Raw genomic sequence first — 25963 nt, forward strand, 5'->3', positions numbered from 1 at the left:
GGAAATAAAAATGTTATTGGTGTTAAAATATTATTAATATTATTATTACTGGTAGCAGTTATGCTATTGTTGTTTATTCTATGTCTATTTGATGATTCCAATGTGAATAGCTTTGGCAATACAAATGTGCGTATTTGTCAAGCCAATAAAGCACTACTGAATTGAATTGAAAATTGAGAGAGAAAAGAAGATTTCAGACATCTTGCTTGGCCTTTTGTATCACAGTCCTAAATCTCAAATTGACTGTGAAATTGTCAGTGTTGAAAATTCACTCATGTTTATTCCATGTGACCTCTCTGTTATACCTCATGAAATGGAAAATGTATTTTGGTCTATCGTGCCCAGATTTGATGAGAACCCGAGGAACTCTCCAGCGGTGGTTCTGGTGGGCCTGCTGTTCTGACCCCTGCCATCGCAAAGGTGAGTGGCGTTCACGCAACTAGCAAAGCATCAAAGGTGCTGTAGCACACATCCTGACAGGGAGGTACTGTGCAGGAAGTGACTGGCATGTTTCTCTCTCTCTCTATCTCTCTCTCTGTCTCTCTCTCTCTCTCTCTCTCTCTCTCTCTCTCTCTCTCTCTCTCTCACACACACACACACACACACACACACACACACACACACACACACACACACACACACACACACACACACACACACACACCCACATGCATCATCTAAGCAAATGAATGAAATCTCATTCATGTTCTCTGTTTGATCTTTCCTTCTTCAATAGCACAAGAGCAGAGAGGTTATTTCTCCTCTGCGGTTCAGACACACCCCACATTATTCCGCTCCATTCAGTGAATGAGTTTGGCTTCTATTAGCATGAGGTACACAATCAAACGGCTGCTTCCCCTCGGCCCAAAAACAACACTGGGAAAGGAACGTGGCTAATTACAGTGTTCTGCACCACCAATCAGTGGCAGGTATCTGCTCTTCCTCACTGTGTGATTTGTATGTTTTGTCCAGCCGATTGTGATGATGTAGAGACATATTTCTCCTGCCGTGCAGCTTTGAGCTCAATAAAATCTGATTTCATTGAAGTCAGCATCTCACTTGAGAAGGTGTACCTGTATAGGCTGCATTCATCTGTACCTCTGACAAACTGTGAAAGGTAAAACAAAGTTCACTGCACAGACCCAACTGCACACTCTCTGCTCTGTTTACATTTATGTATGCAGCAATAAATAACAATATGCTAACAACTGCAAAGAAAAGTTTGCAAACAACAGCATGAAAACTCTGACTATGCTAATGTAGAAGGAGTATAGCTATTGCCACAGAGTGCAGATATGTAATTTGATTAATTATACAATAAAAGTTGAAACTGCAGAGAATTAACGTATTATTTTCAGCTGGATGACAGAGAGATGGTGGGTAGAAGTGATGGGTTAGAGGTGTCAGTGTGAAATACGGTGTGCAGCTTGGGTTCGGCTGTAGAGGACGTCAGTGAGGTTTGTTGGCAATATCGTAAGTTCTCAATCTGTGGGCATGTATGTGAGGATGGAGGATTAGTGCTTGCAGTCAGGTGTTGAATGATTTTACCAACTTTGGTGGCTTGAAAATTAAGGGAGTTATAAAATCAATGCATTCCTATGGGGTGGATAGATAAATGCAGTCAGTATAGAATACAGATGTTGACTGTGCCTAGCTCAGGACAGCAAATTTATATCTGTGTAGCTGAAGGACGATCAAACTGAATAGATTCTTATGGGAGGACAAAGAAAATTGACAAAAATGAAAGCATGTGTAGTGATAATAGACTGTAGACTGACTGGAAGTATATATAGACTTAAATAACGTGTAGTGATATAAGGGTGTAGACTGACTGGGAGGATATATAGACAAAGGACGTGTAGTGATAATAGACTGTAGACTGACTGGGAGGATATATAGACTTAAAGAACGTGTAGTGATATAAGGGTGTGTAGACTGACTGGGAGGATATATAGACAAAGGACGTGTAGTGATATAAGGGTGTGTAGACTGACTGGGAGGATATATAGACAAAGGACGTGTAGTGATAATAGACTGTAGACTGACTGGGAGGATATATAGACTTAAAGGACGTGTAGTGATATAAGAGCATAGACTGACTGGGAGGATATATAGACTTAAAGGATGTGTAGTGATATAAGGGCGTAGACTGACTGGGAGGATATATAGACAAAGGATGTGTAGTGATATAAGGGTGTAGACTGACTGGGAGGATATATAGACAAAGGATGTGTAGTGATATAAGGGTGTAGACTGACTGGGAGTATATATAGACTTAAAGGACGTGTAGTGATATAAGGGTGTAGACTGACTGGGAGGATATATGGACTTAAAGCATGTGTAGTGATATAAGGGTGTAGACTGACTGGGAGGATATATAGACTTACTGTTTTAGTGGTTCTTACATATGACAGGAGGTAGAAGGCAGTGAAAATGAAGTCAATAGGATGAAAAATGAGAGATGAAAAAGAAGGAATAAAAGTGATAGAGGTGTGAAGAGGATGAGTAATTTCTATCACACTTCAGATCAGGCAGAGCAAGTCTGGTGGTTTTATCTTGAAATTTGTCAGAATGGGGAATGGTATGAAAAATTGCCCCCTGAAAGTCTGTGGGGAAAAGTGGCTGGATGGAAGGATGAAAAGGAGGAATAGAAGTGAGGGATAGAAGTGAGGGATACGCTAAAAAGCAAAAGCAGCATGAAGGATTTTAGGACGTTTGGTCAATCTCGATTGAATATCATGTTGTAATTTTTGTGAGGGAGGAATAATAAGAATAAGAAATAAAGGAACAGACAGTTGGCTTTGACAAGTAAACGTCATAATGAGCCAGCGGTGAATACAGTCTCTTCTGGTGGGATGGTTTCCCCCTGGGCTGTTTTTAAACATTATGAATGAGGAGCTTCTCTCCGGGTTCATATCTGCTCTGGTTTCCTATCTTCAGCGCACATATTCCAGCAGACCTATGGCCCTGGGTTTGGTTCTTCTGTTTAAACCCAAAAATCAATAGACTGTGTCTTTATATGATTTTGCATACCTTTGAGCAGTCCTGCTCATCGCATAGCAGATCCTGCTTAGCATGCAGTTAGCACAGTGAGCGTTGTGCAGCAGGAACTTACCCACAAGGCCTTTCTTAAGCAATCTGCCTCTCTTTTGTGCCTCTGTGTGCGTGTGTGTGTGTGTGTGTGTGTGTGTGTGTGTGTGTGTGTGTGTGTGTGTACGTGTGTGTGTACGTGTGTGTGTACGTGTGTGTGTACGTGTGTGTGTGCGTGTGTGTGTGCGTGCGTGTGTGTGTGTGTGTGTGTGGAGAATGAGGGCTCTAGGCTCTTCTGTGTGATATACAGTATGACGAACTGAAGAACACAGTTCCGAGGGTCTCTGAGGAGCAGGTTTGTAGGAACAGACAGTCTCACCCCTCACCCCAGAATTCACTCTTCTCCAGTTGAAGGATTCCACATTCTCACTAAGCACCTCCTCAGAGTTTCTCGTGCTTTCATCCGCTGCTGAATAGTCTCGGCCGAACACACACTAGTTACTGCTCGTGTCTGTTCATCCTTTTTGGAGATAATAGCAGGCTATCGCCCTTGGGTTGCCCCAGTGTGTTCTGGGAAGACGCTCCTCTCACACTCTTCAGTTTAGCCCCTCAGGTTGGTTATTAGAATCTCGGAGGGTTGTTCAAGATGCTCTAAATGATTGACAGTCCAAAGAGGGCACAGGGCACCGGTCACTGGGTGAAACCATGAAGTTAGAAGAACCTTCAGTCATACAGAGGAAACGAGAGAATTCCTCACCTCTAAACACCTGGCAGGTAATAACTCACCGCGTGTGCTCTCAGCAACAAGGTGTGTGTGTGTGTGTGTGTGTAAGAATGACTTAAACAAAGAGTCTAATTCCCAGCAGTGTGTTTGTCTGGCCCTGAGGCCCCTGAGACACCGAGTTACATATTCGGGGGAGGGTGACGTAGAGAGCTGCTCAATGCAGGGGTTGATTTTACCACTAACACTCAGGATTAGCATTCAAGAGACACTTCATCTTTAGAGGCAAGTTTTAGCAGATGGGAGATGTAATGTCTGCCTAGCAACAGACACCAAGCAAAGCACAAAAGCACAGAAGAAGCTCTTCAACTGCAGCGTCACACCAAAGAAGCAGTTCCACTTCCCTACCCATGTTTACAGGCTTTTCAGAAAAGGTGAACTTTGCAGCTGAGCATTGTGGGAAATGCTGTTTTGGGTCCCGTCCTCTCTCCTGCACTAGTGCTGCACTGTGAAAGGTGTCTGTCGCCTTCCCTGTGCCCCTGATGCCAGATCAGCCTTCCTCATCAGTCTGGAGTAGTGAGGTGTCCATCTTACAGGGCTTCCACCATAACATAATCTGGAACTCTTAAACCTTTGGAGTTCTGTAGATCCACGTATTTCTGGTCCCTTGTAGTGGTTGGGCCATTTTGAAAGACCTAATTATTTGAAGCTTGATTAGATTATTCATAGAATATTCGATCCACGGTAGATTTGTTTTGCGTTAGTCCTCGTGAACCGTGAACAGCAGGACCCTGTAGCTAAACAGGTACTTGTACACAGTCCAAATGTGCAGTTTCATTCTTTTCCTGCTTTTTCCTCGACATCTTATTTTAAAGCCCCATAACTGATACCTTTTAAACTATTATAAAAATTCCTTAAATGTCTGCTTTAGTGTCACGGTTGGCTCCGCCCTCTGTGTCAATCACGTTTACATTTTGTTTATTCGCTGTGGTCTGTTTTGTTAGCGCCCCTTTCAGCTGTGTGTTGTTCGGTTTTCATTATTAATGGTATTTATATCCTTTGTTTTCGGTCTGTCTTTGTGGTTCATTACGTGGCTCTTTTCCTGACAGTATGCTGTATTCTATCTTTCAGTACGTTTCTTGATTTTTGGTGTCGTTCAGTTAGTTCTCTGGTGTCCTTCATGGTTTCATGTAATAGTGTGGTGTTCTGTTCAGTCCAAACAAATGTCCAGTTTGTCTTGTTTAGCCCTTTAACTTTGTCGTCATGACTCACAGTTCTCGCGTTGTCTGTTATTTCCCGTTATGTGAAACAGTTCATGTGAATTGTTCAAGTCCTTTTTATAAAAACTGCTTCACTCAGCATTTGTGTAGCATTTCCCTCGACTCGTGCTACGTAACATTGTAGGTTTTATCAATTCATCAGTTTTGTTATTTTAATGGAGGATTGTTGCTTTTGTTTGTGATTTTGGATCAATTTCTTATTAATTCCTATTTTAACACATTGAAATGAGTGGAATGTTCTCAGGGTTTCTCTCTGCCTGAGATGCCAGTGTTGGCTTAAAAGGCCAAACTGTGCGGCTCCGTTCACACACAGGTTTCCACTCATGGAATCGGAGCAGAGCTGCTGGTCTTCGTCTCCTGCTGAGTTTGGGCCGCGCATGGATCGATCACACACCTGCTGGGGAGGAACCCTGTCACGACATTCAGAGCTGTGAGGTGAGGCAGAACCAGGCCTGGGAGGAGCGTGTCAAGCTGCTTCAGGAGAATTCAACCGGCCACACGAATTCGGGTCCAATGCTCCATGACTGTGTGGGATGTGGTGGACGGTGTAATGCTCGCTAAGCTGCTGTCTGCCATTTTTATCTCTGTGATGGGAAATAGCTGCTGTGAAATGATTGTATTTCTCACCCCTGTCAGAGTCAGATACGCTGAGCAGAGGTGCACCTGCTCTAAGGCCTGTAGGCCCTTCATGTGCTAAAGCAGTGCATCCTGGGAATTAGCCAAGCTTTAGGGAACAGGATGGCTGCAAATGATGGTGGTTTTATTGATAAGTGCATTATTTTAGCAACATGGTATCCAAGAATTAAATATGGCTGGAGCTACAATAAGCTAAGGGTAAAAAAACATCAGAAGCTAAAATCTGAAAGGTTTTTCAACGACAGAAAGAAAACAAAATCCACGAATAAAATGTCTGACAGCCTGTGTAAACACATGAAGTGCAGCGGAAACACTTCCTGCCACTGTGCCTGAGAAAACGTGTCTGGACCACTTACCAGCAAACAGGCATGCACGAGCTGGGGCGTGCACGAGCTGGGGCGTGCACGAGCAGGGGCGTGCACGAGCAGGGGCGTGCACGAGCAGGGGCGTGCACGAGCTGGGCCGTGCACGAGCTGGGCCGTGCACGAGCTGGGGTGTGCACGAGCAGGGGCGTGCACGAGCAGGGGCGTGCACGAGCAGGGGCGTGCACGAGCTGGGGCGTGCACGAGCTGGGGCGTGCACGAGCTGGGGCGTGCACGAGCAGGGGCGTGCACGAGCAAGGGCGTGCACGAGCAGGGGCGTGCAAATACAGAACAGAAGTGTACAGGTATGGATGAGACTGGCAAAGTTGAGCCCTAAACAAATAACTTAATATTTACTAAGTGGACAGTTTAATGAGTAGAAATTGAATGTAAAGCAGGATTTAGCTGTGTGGCTAACCCATCACTGTGTGGCTAAAGCATCACTGTGTGGCTAACCCATCACATCAGTAAACATGGCCAAAAAAATTAGATACAGCACCTGGGAACTGAAGAGTAGTGTCTGTGTTCCAGGACTGGACTGGACTGGACTGGACTGGACTTCCTTGAGTGTAAGAGTGAGTGTGTAATTCTGTGGTGGTCTGTAGAGGGACTGACCAAACCTGACAAACTCAGGAAGTATATGCCTAACACATTACCAAAAGCAGCGTTGCCATGGGAAACTGGCATATGAGTCATCCTCTCGTCTCTCATCTTAGCCGTGTGGTTTGTCTTTGTTTCCTCTCCCATCTCCAGCCAAGCATCCTACACCTTCGCCTTTGAGACCAATTTATTTGTGTAGCACTTTGTGCCTTCATGTCACAACCCCCCCCCCCCCCCCCCCCCCCCAATAGATGTTTGAGTAAAAGGTATCAGGAAGGCTGCCTGCGAACACGAGGACCCAAGAGTCTGAGAAGGAGCAAAACTTCTTCTGGTTGACACCGCACTTCACCACAGGAACATTTCAACAGTAGTACTTACATGAACATGTGAACAACAGAAATCTATTAGGTTCCTAGGAACCCCTAGACTAGGTTTGATGATTGGTGCAGGCCTGACCCAGAAACAGCTACTGAGTCAGTCTAGAACATTCTACCATTTGTCCAGTCCAGAACCTTCTACCATTTGTCCAGTCTAGAACCTTCTACCATTCTGGGCTAGGCTTCACTTTATCATCCTCTCATCTCGTGTTCACTTGTTCCTTGTTTCCAAGACGTGTGAGTGGTCTGGTTTCCTTTGGTCCAGCCAGCATTCATTCTATCTATCTATCTATCTATCTATCTATCTATCTATCTATCTATCTATCTATCTATCTATCTATCTATCTATCTATCTATCTATCTATCTATCTATCTATCTATCTGCATCAGTCTTCCTGTTTCTCTGGTGCTTTTCTCTTTGGTTGGGTTCAATTGTAGTTTTGTCTTTGTGCTTCTCTTTGTCCATATCTTTGGTTGGTTTTGCATCCCCCGTGTGTTCGTTTCCTGGTTTTTCCCTGGAATGTGACAGATGTGACCACCCCTCACTCTCACAGACTTACAGAAATTGCTATTGACAGTTTTTTCCTTTTTCAAATGCAATTTCTGCTGAATGGAGAAACCAGGTTCACTGAGAAAATAAAGTGGTCAATTTTTTATGCGGTGTAATGTGAGGTTGGGGCTACACGGTGTGTATTCTGAGCCCCCAGATGCTGGTAAAAACCAATGGGGAAAGAAAGACTTATCTGTGTGGTTGTTGTGGATTATTTAAGATACAGTATGGTGGAAATAGTTTTTTGAGTTACTTGAATATGAATTTCTTGGTAAGAGAAAGAATGTGGAATGTGGCTCTGTGACTCTGGACATGAGACGCTCTGGCCATGAGACGCTCTGGCCATGAGACGCTCCGGACATGAGACGCTCCGGACATGAGACACTCTGGACATGAGACGCTCCGGACATGAGACGCTCGAGACACGAGACCCACTGCCCATCAGACACTTTGTCCCTGAGATGCTCCTGACAACTTAATGTTGAGTTTCATCCATTCTGTCTCACACTTTTGAAATGTCTGACTAGATATGGTGGTATGTCCATCCCTGCAGGTGACCCAGCACTGGGCTACTGGGACACAACAAAACATGTATGATGAGTCTCCATGACAGGGCACACAGTCAGTCGCTTGCTGAGAGACGAGACTGAGCCTACCCAGAAATCACTGTGAAAACATCTGGACTGTTACAAACCAAATATTGTAGTACTGTGGTGTGGAGTCACTCTCAAATTAAGACAATATTTAAAGGATCCATGAATACATGGATACTGAATACACCATTTCCTGTAATAGACCAGAAGGTTTGCACAGACCTTACACCCAGTCGCCTGCCTGCTGTGTGCTGCTTTGTGTTCTGAACTCTGAAGTCTACATAAATAATTAGCATTTCACAACACTTTTTATGATTTAGCTAACTTCAAAAAGTCCTACATAAGTATACAGATCTCAATCGGGGTTTTTCGAACTGACGTGTCCCCACATTTAGGTTCACACATGAACCTCAACTGTTTTGAGAGGTTTTAAAATTTCAGAAGACATCATTCTCAAATCAGGTGAGATGCACGACCCTCAGCTGCAGTTAACCAGGCTCTACTCTGTAGGATCTCAGTGCAAAGGGGGCCTGGATGAATGATGGCAAACAGCAGACTGGGAGATCCTCAAATTAAATACACATTAATTATCTGATCATTAAAAACAGTGAATTATTTTTTAGACACAAACTAAGTTCATTTGAAAAACTGACTTTGTAAAATGTATGACTAGGCTACTTAGCTATTTTTCTTGTAATGCAAATGGAAACATGCACAGACAAATAACAAATCCTATCTCTACCAATTCTAACAATTGTTCTATTAAACCACAATCCCATTACTAACCCTGGGCCAAGACTTTAACGTGTGCTGACTGTTCGAATAACACGTTTATCACAGCACACAGGCTGTATCTGCAATCACAAGGACTCTGCTGAAGAAGAAATGTTTATAATCCCTACTCATCACAGAAGTCACTTAAGAAATCACAACGCACCATAAATATGCAATTACATGTATAGAGCTGTGAGTAGAGTGTAAACGACAGATACTGTGTGTGTCCATGATAATATAATGCACCTGTCTGCTGGCATCAGCCCCCAAGCGTTACTTAAGCCAGGCGGGGAGGAGAGAGGACAGAGGTGATCATTCATATTCATCCCTCTCTCTCTCTCTCTCTCTCACTCTGTCCCGCTCTCTGTCCCTCTCTGCCCTCTTGCTGTCCCTCACTCATTCATATTCATCCCTCTCTCTCTCTCACTCTGTCCCGCTCTCTGTCCCTCTCTGCCCTCTTGCTGTCCCTCACTCATTCATATTCATCTCTCTCTCTCTCTCTCTCTCTCTCTGTCTGCCCTCTTGATATCTCTCTCTCATTCTCTCTTCTGTTAGTACAGTGTGCTGTTCCTATACCAAACTCTTCTGTATTCTCGGGTGCTCATGGTGCGATTGACTCTGTCTGCTGAAATGTGGAAACTGGGCCAGTCTTGTGTGTTGTGTTTTTTGAGGAGTTTTGTAATTAGGGAGAGGAAAGTGGATTAATGACAGTCACGGAGCTACAGAGAGTACTGCTATTTGTTCTGAGTGAGAAAACCTCGTTGATTAGGTTAGCTTCGAACAGAACTAGCTTATTTTGCTGGATGTGTGCACTGCACACACACAATCACATAGAAGCTTCTTGTTGAGGTCTTGCCTTTTTTACATGCATTAACCATTTGCATGGTCTTCTGTATCCTCTGTAGCAGCACGGAGAATTCAGCCTCTCGTAGTGATGGGTAACAAACTCAGCGTTGTCAACCTGGGGCGTTGTCCAGTAGCTCTGCAGAGCTGTCTGGGGGAGTTGTCCTGCTCTGAGGGTGAAAAACACCCAGAACGGTAGAAATGACGTCTAGCAGACTGTGTCGCTGCCTAAACCCTCCCATAATGCCCTGCTCCCTGTGGCAAACCCACGGGAATTAAATCTCACTTTCCAGAGCACTGATTTTTCATTAGCTCCGCCGTGAGCAGGTTGTCATGAAAACGTGGATAAGGTAGAAATGATTGTGCATGGCTTCATGGTTCTGGGGAAACTGTGTTATTTGCTTGCCTTTCTTTTCCAAAGTTTCAGAAAGCAACCATGCAGCTCAGCATCCATATCTGACTAATGAAGGAGACTCCAGGTTCCTGAACGGCAAAATTTATCTGTGGTAACGATCTAAGCCAAAGGCTTTAACACAAAAACAGTCTTTCCACATGTAGTGTAGTATTGGATGCAAATAAGAGCCTTATTTTGTTGCATTTCTGTTTCAGATTTCAGTTAACTGGAAGAGTTTTGCTATTACAAGGTCTGCTGGGGATTCTCTTAGTAGTCTCTTCCCCACTGGAGCATTGTGGGGTTTTAGTTATCAGCAATTAAAGCTTCATGGAAGGATAGTGTGAGCCTAAACCTTTAAAACATCCATTCTGACTGATGTGAAGTGTCACAAGGGTTGGCCAGCATGCAACGTGACGAGTCTTCTGAAGAGCTGCCACCCAGCCCAGCGAAATGCCATCTGGCATCGGGCTACATTAGTGATGCCACATTACGCCAGGCATGACACGAATGCTTCACTCCTCCAGGTTGGAAGATCTGATGATCAGATTTCCAATTCAGTGAACTGGTATTTGGTGGACAAGTTCCCTGAGACACTTATCACCTTTGTAGACATAAGGCACTTTTTAAATATCATCTTCAAAATGATCATGTTGAAGGCCCTACACTGGTGAAGTGTATAGGGGGACTGTAGGAGACTAATATTCACTGGCCATCTAGCTTCCGCTGAAGAGTCCCTCTGAGACTGGACAGCAGCTCGACGCATTAGTTTGATCACCCGTGCCTCCCGACTGGTGATTAAGGTAAACCAAAGAGCCGTTTCCCTCTGGCCCCGTGGCCCGCACTGCTGGACGGGCCCCCAGAGTGCAGCTCTTTATGGGCCTGCAGCCGGTCAGGTGTTCTCCTGCCATTAGGAGCTCCATGGAGCTCAGCGGCTGACGGACGCATCACGGAGGCCTGTGGCGTCATTGGGGCTCAGGCGTGGTGCTGTGGCCAGAGAGGAAGCAGCACTGACAGTGTTAATCCTGCTAACCTGTCTGGATGAATAATACATCGCCTGCCTGACAAATGTTACACAAAGCAGGAGCAGACAACAGCTCACCGCAGGAGAGGGTGAGGAGACCTGCTTCTCCTGGAGGGTCAGGGGATCAAGGGACAGTCCATCCCTTTAACAGAATGAGTCCGTCCCTTTAACTTGTCAGAATAAGAGTTCTGAATTACACCATCTAAAAAACAAACACAACAAAAAGCTTTTAGGTATGTTCAGTTATCTACATGTAGGACTTGTTTAAATGGCCAAGACTTCTAGGACGTTGTGAAAGTAGCTACTCCTTGGTGTTGCTTCTAGTGATTCTGAAAAAAATTGTTAAAAGAACAAATTGTGGCTAATTTTAAGTGACCAGGTTGTCAGTTTACCTGTTTCAGATCCAGACCCAGGTATCTAGTGTATCTAATACATTACCAAGTCATTCTAAAAAAACGAACGTTTTTTTTGCACTGTGACCATAAGGCATACAATATGAATTCATAATTGATTTCCAACTAGGCACGCAAGCATTCATTGGAACCTTTGGGCGAAAATGTCTCTCCGAGTCCTTTCTGTGTGTTTATAATGCGGGCCAAGCAGGCGGCCCACACGGCTGTGCACCCCGGGAAGCGTCTCCACTTCCTTCACAATCGTGAGATGATGATTCTGGCGTGCTGCTCGCTGTGCGTGACTGTCTAATTGGGCCGTCCATTTTTACCAACACAAAGAAACAGAAATGAGGGAATATGGGAGTGGGGAAAAGAAACGGGATTTAAAATAGGTCGTGCTGAATAGAAGTGGATTAGGCTGTGAAAGCCCCTTGTACACTGTCTGCAGTCTGCCTGAGCTACTGGGCCTCTGATGGGAGCGTTGGCATTGCTTTGCTGGGCTGGTGTTAGCAGCTGTTGGTCACTGATGTTTGTAATTAGCTCCCAGACGTTTAATCAGACGGCTAATGTCATGCTAAGCTTGAGAGAGACGCCCTGAGTCAGTGAGGCCAGACTGCAGGGTGGAGAATTCACACATGCAGACCTGCAGTGCTGTGTGTGCAGGAACACTGACCCCAGGTCAGGGCTGTAAAGAGTTATTTGTGGACAAAAGTGTAAAAAATAAAAAGTTGTACTTCAGCACTTAAAGACTTTTAGCCAATATGCCTGAAAGCTCACCTCATAAATATATACATAAGAAAAATTATTAGAAGAAAAAATTGTGCCAAATTGTGAGCATTAAGGTTAAAGAAACGTTGTTTGTCCAGTTCGTCCATATAAAAAGTTTCCATTTAAAGGTGACATTCACCTTCAAAAGTTCACAGTTCTTTGGGGCCTTAATAGAAAGTCTGTGACATGTCTTGGTCATATTTTACACTAAGCACAGTTGGACCCGTCTCACCCTCCCAGAGCTGCTTTGAGTCCCATTCAGTGCAAACAAGCCCCTGGTCATCTGTCTCACTCTGTGGGCTGTGCGTGGTGCGATGGTAGTTTTGTGCTCCCATGTTCAGAGGTACTGCCCGCCATAACTAATGACAACCACCGAGACGTGTCCTGGGACCCAGAATAGATCAGTGATGGCATTGCTGCAGCTATACAGCACTAGTGTGTGGATGACATTAGCATAGTTGGCCCTGAGATCACGTCTGAGGTCAGGTCTGAGGTTGGGTCAGAGGTCACATGTTCTCCGATATGCATCCTCACTGTCAAGTGTGCCTGCTTGCCAAATAACATAAGGAAGTAAAGCACATTTCTCCCTAGCACAACAAGCTAACATCGCTAACCCCAGATTACCTGAGTAGAACACAACTCCAGGCTACAAGCTGATGTGGGTTTATGTGTTGTGAGGTTGAGGGTGATGTGGGTTTATGTGTTGTGAGGTTGATGTGGGTTTATGTGGGTTTATGTGTTGTGAGGTTGAGGGTGATGTGGGTTTATGTGTTGTGAGGTTGAGGGTGATGTGGGTTTATGTGTTGTGAGGTTGAGGTTGATGTGGGTTTATGTGTTGTGAGGTTGAGGGTGATGTGGGTTTATGTGTTGTGAGGTTGAGGTTGATGTGGGTTTATGTGTTGTGAGGTTGAGGGTGATGTGGGTTTATGTGTTGTGAGGTTGAGGTTGATGTGGGTTTATGTGTTGTGAGGTTGAGGGTGATGTGGGTTTATGTGTTGTGAGGTTGAGGGTGATGTGGGTTTATGTGTTGTGAGGTTGAGGGTGATGTGGGTTTATGTGTTGTGAGGTTGAGGGTGATGTGGGTTTATGTGTTGTGAGGTTGAGGTTGATGTGGGTTTATGTGTTGTGAGGTTGAGGTTGATGTGGGTTTATGTGTTGTGAAGTTGAGGGTGATGTGGGTTTATGTGTTGTGAAGTTGAGGGTGATGTGGGTTTATGTGTTGTGAGGTTGAGGGTGATGTGGGTTTATGTATTGTGAGGTTGAGGTTGATGTGGGTTTATGTGTTGTGAGGTTGAGGGTGATGTGGGTTTATGTGTTGTGAAGTTGAGGGTGATGTGGGTTTATGTGTTGTGAAGTTGAGGGTGATGTGGGTTTATGTGTTGTGAGGTTGAGGTTGATGTGGGTTTATGTGTTGTGAAGTTGAGGGTGATGTGGGTTTATGTGTTGTGAGGTTGAGGGTGATGTGGGTTTATGTGGGTTTATGTGTTGTGAGGTTGAGGGTGATGTGGGTTTATGTGTTGTGAGGTTGAGGGTGATGTGGGTTTATGTGTTGTGAGGTTGAGGTTGATGTGGGTTTATGTGTTGTGAAGTTGAGGGTGATGTGGGTTTATGTGTTGTGAGGTTGAGGGTGATGTGGGTTTATGTGGGTTTATGTGTTGTGAGGTTGAGGGTGATGTGGGTTTATGTGTTGTGAGGTTGAGGTTGATGTGGGTTTATGTGTTGTGAGGTTGAGGTTGATGTGGGTTTATGTGTTGTGAAGTTGAGGGTGATGTGGGTTTATGTGTTGTGAGGTTGAGGGTGATGTGGGTTTATGTGGGTTTATGTGTTGTGAGGTTGAGGGTGATGTGGGTTTATGTGTTGTGAGGTTGAGGTTGATGTGGGTTTATGTGGGTTTATGTGTTGTGAAGTTGAGGGTGATGTGGGTTTATGTGTTGTGAGGTTGAGGTTGATGTGGGTTTATGTGGGTTTATGTGTTGTGAGGTTGAGGTTGATGTGGGTTTATGTGTTGTGAGGTTGAGGGTGATGTGGGTTTATGTGTTGTGAGGTTGAGGTTGATGTGGGTTTATGTGTTGTGAGGTTGAGGTTGATGTGGGTTTATGTGTTGTGAGGTTGAGGTTGATGTGGGTTTATGTGTTGTGAAGTTGAGGTTGATGTGGGTTTATGTGTTGTGGGGTTGAGGTTGATGTGGGTTTATGTGTTGTGAGGTTGAGGGTGATGTGGGTTTATGTGTTGTGAGGTTGAGGTTGATGTGGGTTTATGTGGGTTTATGTGTTGTGAGGTTGAGGTTGATGTGGGTTTATGTGTTGTGAGGTTGAGGGTGATGTGGGTTTATGCTAAGCCATGGGTGTAGTTACTCAAATGAAGGATTGAATTCTGATGAGTCCACTAGTGATTAAGACGTGGGGGCCACATGTGAAGATCATGTTAAATCATTTTGTGATGTGGCAGTTTCCATAACACTGACTGGGTTCTATTTATTACATGGTGTGTGGATTGGTGAGGACTCCAGATACCCAGATACATGTAGAATGCATTTTCATAAAGTGCATTTTTAATTATGTTCCTTTAATAGATTAGTAGTGCCATGAATTCTCAGCCTCCCGGTTCCATCACATGAGAGGTACATATGGGATTTATTTTCAGCCGGGTGTGTGAACCTCCAACCCTTCAGTTCATCACCAGATAACTACTCCACCTCCCCTATCTGCTTATTAGCAGTCAGCTGTTCAGCAGTGATATTTAATTGCTGAAATATGTCAGGATGTAATTATTGCAATCATCTCCATTAGAGCCGTCTGCTTCTCGGAGAGGGAGCGAGACAGGGGGACAGGGAGACAGTGAGCGAGACAGGGGGAGAGGGAGACAGTGAGCGAGACAGACAGGGGGAGAGGGAGACAGTGGCCGAGACAGGGGGGCAGGGAGACAGGGGGAGAGACAGGGAGTCAGGGGGAGAGACAGGGAGTCAGGGAGAGAGACAGGGGGAGAGGGAGACAGGGACAGAGAGAGAGATGGAGGGTTTTAGGGTGCAGTGACACTCTGATGATTCTACAGCTGTCAAAACACGTTTCATCTGCCAGTTCTCCAATTTCACTCTACATCTCTCTCTTCCATTAAGCATCGGATTATACAGAGCAGTGTAAGGTTAACAGGATTGGCCACTGCACAACATCACAATCTCTCTGTGGACAGAAGGGGGAAATGTGACTTTCCTGATTCATGCCACCTAATACTGATGAAAGCAATTAGAGCCATAATCACAGGCACATGTGAGCTTTTCCTTACCAGGAGATTAATGCCAAGTCCAGGTAGCTGTACGTCCAGGTAGCTGTATGTCCAGGTAGCTGTATGTCCATGTACAGTAGCTACCTGCACATCACAGGGCCAGATGAAAATGTGAACTTCCTATGGGGTCCTTCAAGATCAGGTTAGAAACGACCCTTACAGAATTTATACGTTCAGTGCTGCTTAATATGGTCATTGTTTTCCACAAAAAAAATCTCATGATATAAACATAAAACAGGCGCCTCCTTTTGCAGCCAGTACTTCAACCAAACATCTTCTGTAACCACAAACCAGTGTCTCACATCTACTTTTGGGGGTTTTTGTCCACTCCTCCTTGCAGATCTCCACCAGTTGAGATGTTGGAGGAACATCTGGCGTGTACCGCCCAGTTCAGCATTTCTATGGGACTGAGGTCCAGACTTTGACTGGGCAAATCCAGAGTGCAAATCTTCTTTCTCTTCAGCCGTTCCTGGTAGTGCTTGAATGTTTTGGGTCATGTCTGTTGCATAATCCATTTCTGTCCCAGCTTCAACTCCCTGATAGATGGCAGGAGATTCTGGTAAAGAAATAGTTGATGGGTCTGAGAATTGATGGTTCCCCTTATTAATATGGAGTCGTCCAGTTCTGGAGACAGAAAAACAGACCCAAACCTTCACATCTCCACCACCATGTGTTCACTGTTGGGAGGAGATTCTTCTCTTTATATGCAGTGTTGACTTTCCTCCAAACATGGCGTCTGTGATTGTGGCCAAATAATAAAATTTTCGACTCATCTGTCCAGAGAATGGACTTCCATAAAGCCTCTGGATTGTCCAAGTGCTCTCTGGAGAAGTTTAAATGGGCAACTTAGTTTTTTCTCGAGAGCAGAGGCTTACTAGCAGATTAATCCCAGATTAATCCCAGAGGTCTGCAGCTGTCTGGAGGTGATGTGTGGGTTGGTTTTAATATTTGTCTGGTGCTTGTTGGTGTGAGTTTTGATGTCCGTCCTCTTCTGGGCAGAGTTGTGGTGATGCTGAGTGCTTCATTTGTGAATGATTTGTCTTACAGTGGAATGATAGAGCTGGAATCTTTTGGAGATGCTCTTGTAGCTCCCCAGACTGATGGGCTTCACCACCTTCATCCTGATGTCCTCACATGTCTCTCTTCTTCTCTGCATTATTTCTTCTCTGCATTGTTGGTCCGTCATGCTTTATGTCTTGGGATGATGGACGTTTGGTTGGTTTCCTTTCTTTTTTAATCAGTGTGGCTCAAATCTTTTCTCAATTTTTCTCATTTGATTGGTCCGTTTTATTAATTACTTTCACTTGAATCTTTTACTCAATTGATGATATGATATCAGTGCAGAGTACTTTTGCACTCTGGTCTGATTCCATATTTCATGTCGTCTGCTGGCAACTCAAACATTTCACTCAAAACATGAAAATGGAATTAATGAACATAAACCTGACATTTCATATACAAAAATGGGTGATAAAAACAATAAGAGATTAATGATAAAACATAAAAAACTCCAGCATAACTCTAGTGTGACTATCATAACACTAGAGTGTATAATTAATTTCATCTAATATGAAAATATCATCTAGTGTGTCTCTAGTGTGACTCTATCGTAACTAGTGTAATGGATGTGTCTCTGAAGGTCAAGGTGGGTTAGTGTTACTCTAGGTGGTGTGGGTTAGTGTTATTCTAGGTCAGGGGTGGCCAACCCGTCATAGACCAAGAGCCACTTTTCTTACTGTGTTACGGCAAAGAGCCACATCGTACATGGGCGAGTGTAATCTGTTGAGCGGGGGGGGGGGGGGGGGGGGGGGGTGGCGAGTGTAAATTATTAGCTGTGAAGACAGTCAAATGAGTGTTTTCCACTACGCGTGTTTGGCCACCCCTGCTCTAGGTGGTGTGGGTTAGTGTTACTCTAGGTGGTGTGGGTTAGTGTTACTCTAGGTGGTGTGGGTTAGTATTACTCTAGGTGGTGTGGGTTAGTGTTACTCTAGGTGGTGTGGGTTAGTGTTACTCTAGGTGGTGTGGGTTAGTGTTACTCTAGGTGGTGTGGGTTAGTGTTACTCTAGGTCAGGGGTGGGTTAGTATTACTCTAGGTGGTGTGGGTTAGTGTTACTCTAGGTGGTGTGGGTTAGTGACTGTGGTGTCATGTGGTGAATGACTGAATTACTATTCCAGATGAACGATCAAATCCCATAAGCACCCTTTTGTTATCCCACATCACCGTAGCAACCCTTAATTAGATTACAGTGATTTGATGTGTATGATATTGGGCACATTTTTCTTTTCTTTTTTCATGTCATTTTAATATTTCTTCTAATAAAGATTTTTTCTCTCACTGAAGTTCTAAATATAAAATTACTTGTGGATTCTAATTACTTATCATCTGGAAAAATGTGTCATTTCTGTGTGTGTGTGTGTGTCAAAAGTCTAGTTCTGTGTGAGCAGGTGAGTCATCTAGAGGGTGTGGGTGGAGTGTGTGGGTGGGGTATGGGTGGAGTGTGGGTGAAGTGTGGGGCTCAAAGTGTCAGTTATATAGTTGTGTTGCACAATTTCTGTCTTCTCCACCTCTCATTGAATCACAATCATTACTCTCACAGTCAGTTTTCTCTCTCTCTCTCTCTCCCACACACACACACACACACACACACACACCAGCATAAAGGTAGTGTGGATGATACACTAGCACACACACTAGTTTAATGGTTGGGTACATCACACACACACACACACACACACACACACACACACACACACACACACACACACACACACACACACACACACACACACACACACACACACAGTGTAAAACTGTGAGAGAGACCAAACTCCAGGGTAACCCAAACACACAAGATGTCTTTTTAGATCAGGCATCTTTTTAGAATTTCAGGTAAAAAAACTCTGACAGAGAGAGATGTTGCAGTCAGCAGTAGAGATTGTGCATGGTAGGACCACAGGCAGAGGGAAGAGAACCTTCACTGAGACAGATATGAGAATATAGACCTTTACTGAGACATATATGAGAATATAGACCTTTACTGAAACAGATATGAGAATATAGACCTTTACTGAGACATATATGAGAATATAGACCTTTACTGAGACATATATGAGAATATAGACCTTTACTCAGACATATATGAGAATATAGACCTTTACTGAAACAGATATGAGAATATAGACCTTTACTGAGACAGATATGAGAATATAGACCTTTACTGAGACACATATGAGAATATAGACCTTTACTGAGACACATATGAGAATATAGACCTTTACTCAGACATATATGAGAATATAGACCTTTACTGAAACAGATATGAGAATATAGACTTTTACTCAGATATATATGAGAATATAGACCTTTACTCAGACATATATGAGAATATAGACCTTTACTGAAACAGATATGAGAATATAGACCTTTACTGAGACATATATGAGAATATAGACCTTTACTCAAACATATATGAGAATATAGACCTTTACTGAAACAGATATGAGAATATAGACCTTTACTGAGACATATATGAGAATATAGACCTTTACTCAGACATACATGAGAATATAGACCTTTACTGAAACAGATATGTGAATATAGACCTTTACTGAGACATATATGAGAATATAGATCTTCACTGAGAGGAAACTACCAAAATTGTCGTGTGTGTGTGTGTGTGTGTGTGTGTGTGTGTTTGACATTGAGCTAAACAAGTCAATATTCCCAGCCATCTTGGGGGACATGTCCACACTTCCTGAAGGGTTTAGCGTGTGTGCGGTGTGTTTGCGGCATGTGTGGTGTGTGCAGTTTGTGCAGCATGTGTGTGGTGTGTGCGAGAGTACCTTGTGTGCGGCGTGTGTGCGGTGTGTGTGTGTGTGTGTGTGTGTGCGGTGTGTGTGGTGTCCCTGCTGCACCTGAGTAGCACCATGCTGAGGGAGGAGCTGAACATGTTGGACTAACAGCATTACCAACCATGCTCAAAATACCAGTACATACAGCAGCTCCACACACAGCAGCTCCACACACAGCAGCTCCACACACAGCAGGTCCACACACAGCAGCTCCACACACAGCAGCTCCACACACAGCAGCTCCTCACACAGCAGCTCCACACACAGCAGCTCCACACACAGCAGGTCCACACACAGCAGCTCCACACACAGCAGGTCCACACACAGCAGGTCCACACACAGCAGCTCCACACACAGCAGCTCCACACACAGCAGCTCCTCACACAGCAGCTCCACACATGTTTCACGTTTATCAGTGGCCACGCTGGTTTTACTGACATCCTTCCCATGGTCTCTTCAGCTACTCTAAGCAGAGGTGAGGAACACAGAAGTGTCACACTCACTGACAGAAGGTTTGTTGGTAATCTGCAGTGTTGTACATCCAGGAAGTGAAATGAGGATCTTCAACACTGCCAGGAGTGTTCAGGTACAGTGGGTTCCCATCTTTACCCCAGACATGCACTAAATTGGTTTCTGCTCTACAGAATCACAGACTGCAATTTAATGTCAGTAATTAAATTTGATGTGTTTCTTCATTTTACAGGAACTGGAGCCTCATATGGGTCCACAGAGTCACAAATCCTCCCGACGGCATCTCCACCAGCGCACCAACACTGTTATTAACACTGTTATTAACACTGTTATTAACACTGTTATTAACACTGTTTCTGTGAAGGTGCCACATTTGTACATGTGCAGACTAGGATTCACTGTAGAATCCTACAACTTTGTTTTTAAACAATCACTATGTAACCTACCAGTTCACCAACACTGTTATTAACACTGTTATTAACAATATTTCATATCAGCTGTTCATTATTAGGCTGTCACTGTCATCCTACCATATTGGGCTTGTGGTCACTGGTGAACATGGTGAACACGGAGCTTCACCATAAATGCAGTTTCACTCTCAACTCCCTCTACAATGTTTCCATTAGCAACACCAATCAATAAAGGCCACAACTGTGCATAACAAATATTAATATACAGAGATATAGCAAAGATATGAGTCCCTGATTGAGCTATGACACATTCACTTATTGTGAGAAAACACTGAAGCCATTGATCTTCAGTGAAATAAAGAGTTGATGGAAATACAAGGATGATGAATACAATGGATCCAACATGCACCATGCAGAGAGATGGAAAGTGTGTGTGTGTGTGTGTCTGTGTGTGTGTGTGTGAGAGAGAGGTGGGTATGGCCATCTTAGAAACAGATTGATGGAGAGTGAATGTGCTCAGTGGATGTAGATGACGGGCAAAGAGCTTTAATTGCAGTTGTAGAGATGCAGGACAGATAAAGAGGTGCTTACACTGCAGTCTTATTTCAAAATCACACACACACACGCAACGCAACACTGAGAGGAAACAGGAGCCATCAGCACCCAGAGGTGCTGTATTCCACAACACTGTTCCCTGGTCAGTTATGTTCATTTGGCATGCCATTCCAGGGAGAAAAGAGACCCCGCCTCTAGCAAAGAGACCCAGAGACACAGACTTGTCCGTAGAATTCCTGGGTTGCCACATGACCGCTGTGTCTTCCTTCACCGTTGTGGAGTTCCTGTCCAGTTAGGTACGTTGCTTACATGAGAATTGTTTCATTACATAATAATCAGCCAAGGTTGAAAGGCAATGTTTCTAAATTAAACCAATCAGGTGTCTCATCTGTTCACTTCAGTGATTCTAACTAGCCACTCATCTCTGTTGCTCAAAAACAACAGTCCGTTCATTTGTTAACAGGCATCCTGAGTGGTCACCACATGCAGGGTCCTACAGGTCATTGTTGTTCATTTGCAAAATGATGAGCATCAGGACTGAAGCACAAACATGTCCTGCTCCCACACCACAGGATCATTTCAGGACACCGCGAGAGCTTCAGACCTCCTAGAGATGAAGCCTCTGGCCTCTCCTGGGGTTGACTCATTAGTTATGAAGTTATTAGTGCACTGCTGTTGGTCTTCTGTTTTAAAGTGTGTGTGCCTTTCCGTGGGCCATGCACCAGACTATTCAAAACAACATGTGTTCAAGGTGAAGCACCTTTTGTTCACACCAATGTGTTTTCTTGTCTGTGTTTTCACTTGGAGCCCATAATGAGAGAAGCATCATCACTGTGTTCCAGCGCCTGTTCACGCAGGGTCACCATTACTATGCAAATCGTGGCTCCGATGCCCACTGAACTGCAGTCCTCACTAGTCAGAAGCCACAACAGCCCCAGGACTGTTTGTGCTAACAGTGCATCATAAACATGGAGATGACACCCTTCTGAGGACCTTGAGTCCAATTTCTCATTGCTGGACTGTGCAACTCTGTTGTAGCAGTTTAAACAGACAAGGTAACTGATTGCTAGATAAAGGAAGTGTGGCAATTCTGAAGTACCTAGCAACCCAAAGCTGTGATTTAAGAGCTCGTGTTGTTTCTGGCTGTTACGCTGTGAGTATCAGGACAGAAGGACCTGTGCAGGTGTGAGGGATAAAACACAAACCACACGCACACGTAGTGGGTGGCAGTCACGAACAGCACAGGATATGCAGGGGTTGGACATTGAAACTGAAACACCTGTCATTTTAGTGTGGGAGGTTTCCTGGCTAAATTGGACCAGCCTGGCCAATCTTCATTAATTGCACATTGCACCAGTAAGAGTAGAGTGTGAAGGTTCAATTAGCAGGGTAAGAGCACAGTTTTGATCAAAATATTACAATACACACAACATTATGGGTGACATACCAGAGTTCAAAAGAGGACAAATTGTTGGTGCACGTCTTGCTGGTGCATCTGTGTCTTTGTGATGTATCAAGAGCCACGTTATCCAGGGTAATGTCAGCACACCACCAAGAAGAACTAACCACATCCAACAGGATTAACTGTGGACGCAAGAGGAAGCTGTCTGAAAGGGATGTTCGGGTGCTAACCCGGACTGTATCCAAAAAACATAAAACCACGGCTGCCCAAATCACGGCAGAATTAAATATGCACCTCAACTCTCCTGTTTCCACAGGGTCAATATACACGGCCAGGCTGCTATAACCAAACCTTTGGTCACTCGTGCCAATGCCAAACGTCTGTTTCAATGGTGCAAGGTGCGCAAATCTTGGGCTGTGGACAATGTGAAACATGTATTGTTCTCTGTTGAGTCCACCTTTACTGTATGGGGGTGGATCAGTGATGGGTTGGGCTGTCATATCATGACATTCCCTTGGTCCAATACTTGTGCTAGATGGACGCGTCACTGCCAAGGACTACCGAACCATTCTGAAGGACCATGTGCATCCAATGGTTCAAACATTGTATCCTGAAGGCAGTGCCGTGTATCAGGATGACAATGTACCAATACACACAGCAAGACTGGTGAAAGATTGGTTTGATAAACATGAAAGTGAAGTTGAACATCTCCCATGGCCTGCACAGTCACCAGATCTAAATATTATTGAGACACTTTGGCGTGTTTTGGAGGAGCGAGTCAGGAAACGTTTTCCTCCACCAGCATCACATAGTGACCTGGCAACTATCCTGTGAGAAGAATGGCTTAAAATCCCTCTGACCACTGTGCAGGACTTGTGTATGTCATTCCCAAGACGAATTGACGCTGTATTGGCTACAAAAAGTATCTCTAATTATTGTGGTCTAAAACCAGGTGTTTCAGTTTCATTGTCCAATCCCCATATATGTAGCATATAATATATGTAGTATAGCTACCCAGCTACCCACCTGAGCACCCAGCTGCCCACCTGATCACACAGCCCGCCCACCTGATCACACAGCCCGCCCACCTGATCACACAGCTGCCCACCTGAGCACACAGCCTGCACAGCTGAGCACCCAGCTGCCCACCTGATCACACAGCCCGCCCACCTGTGCACACAGCTGCACACCTGAGCACACAGCTGCCCACCTGAGCACCCAGCTGCACACCTGAGCACACAGCTGCACACCTGAGCACACAGCTGCCCACCTGAGCACACAGCTGCACACCTGATCACACAGCCCGCCCACCTGTGCACACAGCTGCACACCTGAGCACACAGGTGCTCAATCGCAGGTGGACCCATCAAGGATCCCCAATCCCTGCTTTCAATAGAGCCACACGGCGCAGGAAGGCAGAGGGGCTTCGTGGAGCAAACGTGGGCTTACCTGCAGGACTGACTGGGTGTGTCAGGCTCCTCCCTCATGGTCCCCATGACAACTTCCTCCAGAGGAAGACCAGAGGAAGACGAGGCGGCCCAGACGGATCCCGCCCACCCTAGCAGCTGGTCGAACATGTCAACCAATCAATGAGCAGTGTGTTTTATTCTTTTCACACCCCTGCTCATTATTGGCTGGGAGGCAAACTCAAGACAGACGCTGAATCCTTCATTATTTGGTCATAGAGCAAGTCGGTCATGACGCTCATGGAAACTGAACAGACAAATAAAGATAAAACATAATAACACACTAAACCCCAAGTGGTGTGGCTACTAACAGACAACACTACACCTGAGGGAGACACGGACTAGCATTAACACAAGAACAACAGTTATGTGTGACCACAGCCGAGAGCCGATAGCTGTCGTCAGGTATCAGTGTGACACTGGTATGAAAACAACTAGCAGTCATGACAGCACTCAGCTCCAGCTGTTGGACTCGAGGCGTCATATTCAATTTATTTTTTTGGTGTCTGCACTATAATGGAGAAAAGTGCAGAATACACCCAGTACTGTAAGCTGTCCAGAACTGACAACTTCCCAGGCGCAATTACACTGTAGTATTTCACTCCTGTGGGGCCAGAAGGAGACCAGGCGTCTGTAACTCTGCCCCAGTGTGCTGGGCCCCTGTCAGCACGGCCTGCCTGAGCGCCGCTGACTTACGGCAGTGGTTGAGAACGCAGGTTTGTAGGCCAGGCAGTTACACGGGGACTGACGTCTAATTAGCACTGGACCCTCAGTTTTTAACGAGCGGTGGTAAATTTCCCATCCCTGTTTTGCTGCACATGTTAATTAGCCGTAATTACACACGTCGGGTGCTGGCTGGTGGTTTACAGGGTTCTGATTTACGCCACAGCGTGCGTCTCAGCTGCTACAGGATTTACAGACAGACTCACGGCAGCTCTGCTAGCAGCCGACAGCCGGGCAGGACCGGCGTTGTGTTCTCTCAGAGATTTGTTTCCTGCTCTTGCTCATCTGTTTGTATTACTTACACATTTGTTGTTGTCAGATCAATATTCATGTATAAATATGAGTAAGAGGAATGAATGCGGTTCTGTTTTTAACGCCCCCCCCCCCCCCCCCCCCCCCCCCCCCCCCAACAGACAAAAAGTGGAATATGTGGTCACAACATCCATTTCAGACATTTATGTTTAGCTTTGACTCCTGGGGAGGAAGTGAATGATTACATCTCATTGGAAAGATGACGGAGATCTTGTGAATTCTGATAAATTCAGCACAAAATCAACTTTCCTCAGACTCTCTGGATTCCTGTGCTGCTAAATTAAAGTGGAGGAGATGAACTCCTGCTCAGTGGAAGAATGATTACGTCTCTCTGAGACAAACAACGACTGACTGAAGAGCCGTGGGAAACAGCGAGTGAACCAGTGTGTGTGCTTGAGTGTGTGTGAGGAGTGTGGGTTGAGTGCTGAGGGCGTTTGGGATGTTGACTGCTCTGCACTGCGTGTGTGTGGTGTGAGAGGTGAATGATGGTGTGTGTGTGAGCATGGAGCCTGTCGTGTGCTCGTTAGCACACTTAGACAGGAACGCTGGGACTCTAATCAGGTCCTGCAGCACCAAACCTCTCCATCACACCGTCAGCTCCACCCAGAGACACACCCTGACCAAGAGGAGTAAAGAGCACTCACACTTATCTGGACCCAGACTCACTGACAGACTCACCTGCACCACAGACTCACTGACAGACTCACCTGCACCACAGACTCACTGACAGACTCACCTACACCACAGACTCTCTGACAGACTCACCTGCACCACAGACTCACTGACAGACTCACCTACACCACAGACTCTCTGACAGACTCACCTGCACCACAGACTCACTGACAGACTCACCTGCACCACAGACTCTCTGACAGACTCACCTGCACCACAGACTCTCTGACAGACTCACCTGCACCACAGACTCTCTGACAGACTCACCTACACCACAGACTCTCTGACAGACTCACCTGCACCACAGACTGACTGACAGACTTACCTGGACCACAGACTCACTGACAGATTCACCTGCACCACAGACTCTCTGACAGACTCACCTGCACCACAGACACACTGACAGACTCACCTGCACCACAGACTCACCTGCACCAGACTTTCTGACAGACTCACCTGCACCACAGACTCTCTGAC

General features: G+C 45.1%; 1 long non-coding RNA gene across 1 annotated transcript; it reads left to right on the top strand.

Annotated features, from left to right (window-relative positions):
• The first annotated feature begins 5341 nt into the window (after nt 1-5341).
• Nucleotides 5342-20315, top strand: LOC143476606 (uncharacterized). The gene is made up of 3 exons (XR_013121334.1): nt 5342-5466; nt 19936-20061; nt 20179-20315. It is a non-coding gene; the product is annotated as an uncharacterized LOC143476606 (long non-coding RNA).
• The last annotated feature ends 5648 nt before the right edge of the window (nt 20316-25963 follow it).

Source organism: Brachyhypopomus gauderio, chromosome 15 (genome assembly GCF_052324685.1).
Source record: "Brachyhypopomus gauderio isolate BG-103 chromosome 15, BGAUD_0.2, whole genome shotgun sequence".
NCBI classification, from domain to species: domain Eukaryota; kingdom Metazoa; phylum Chordata; class Actinopteri; order Gymnotiformes; family Hypopomidae; genus Brachyhypopomus; species Brachyhypopomus gauderio.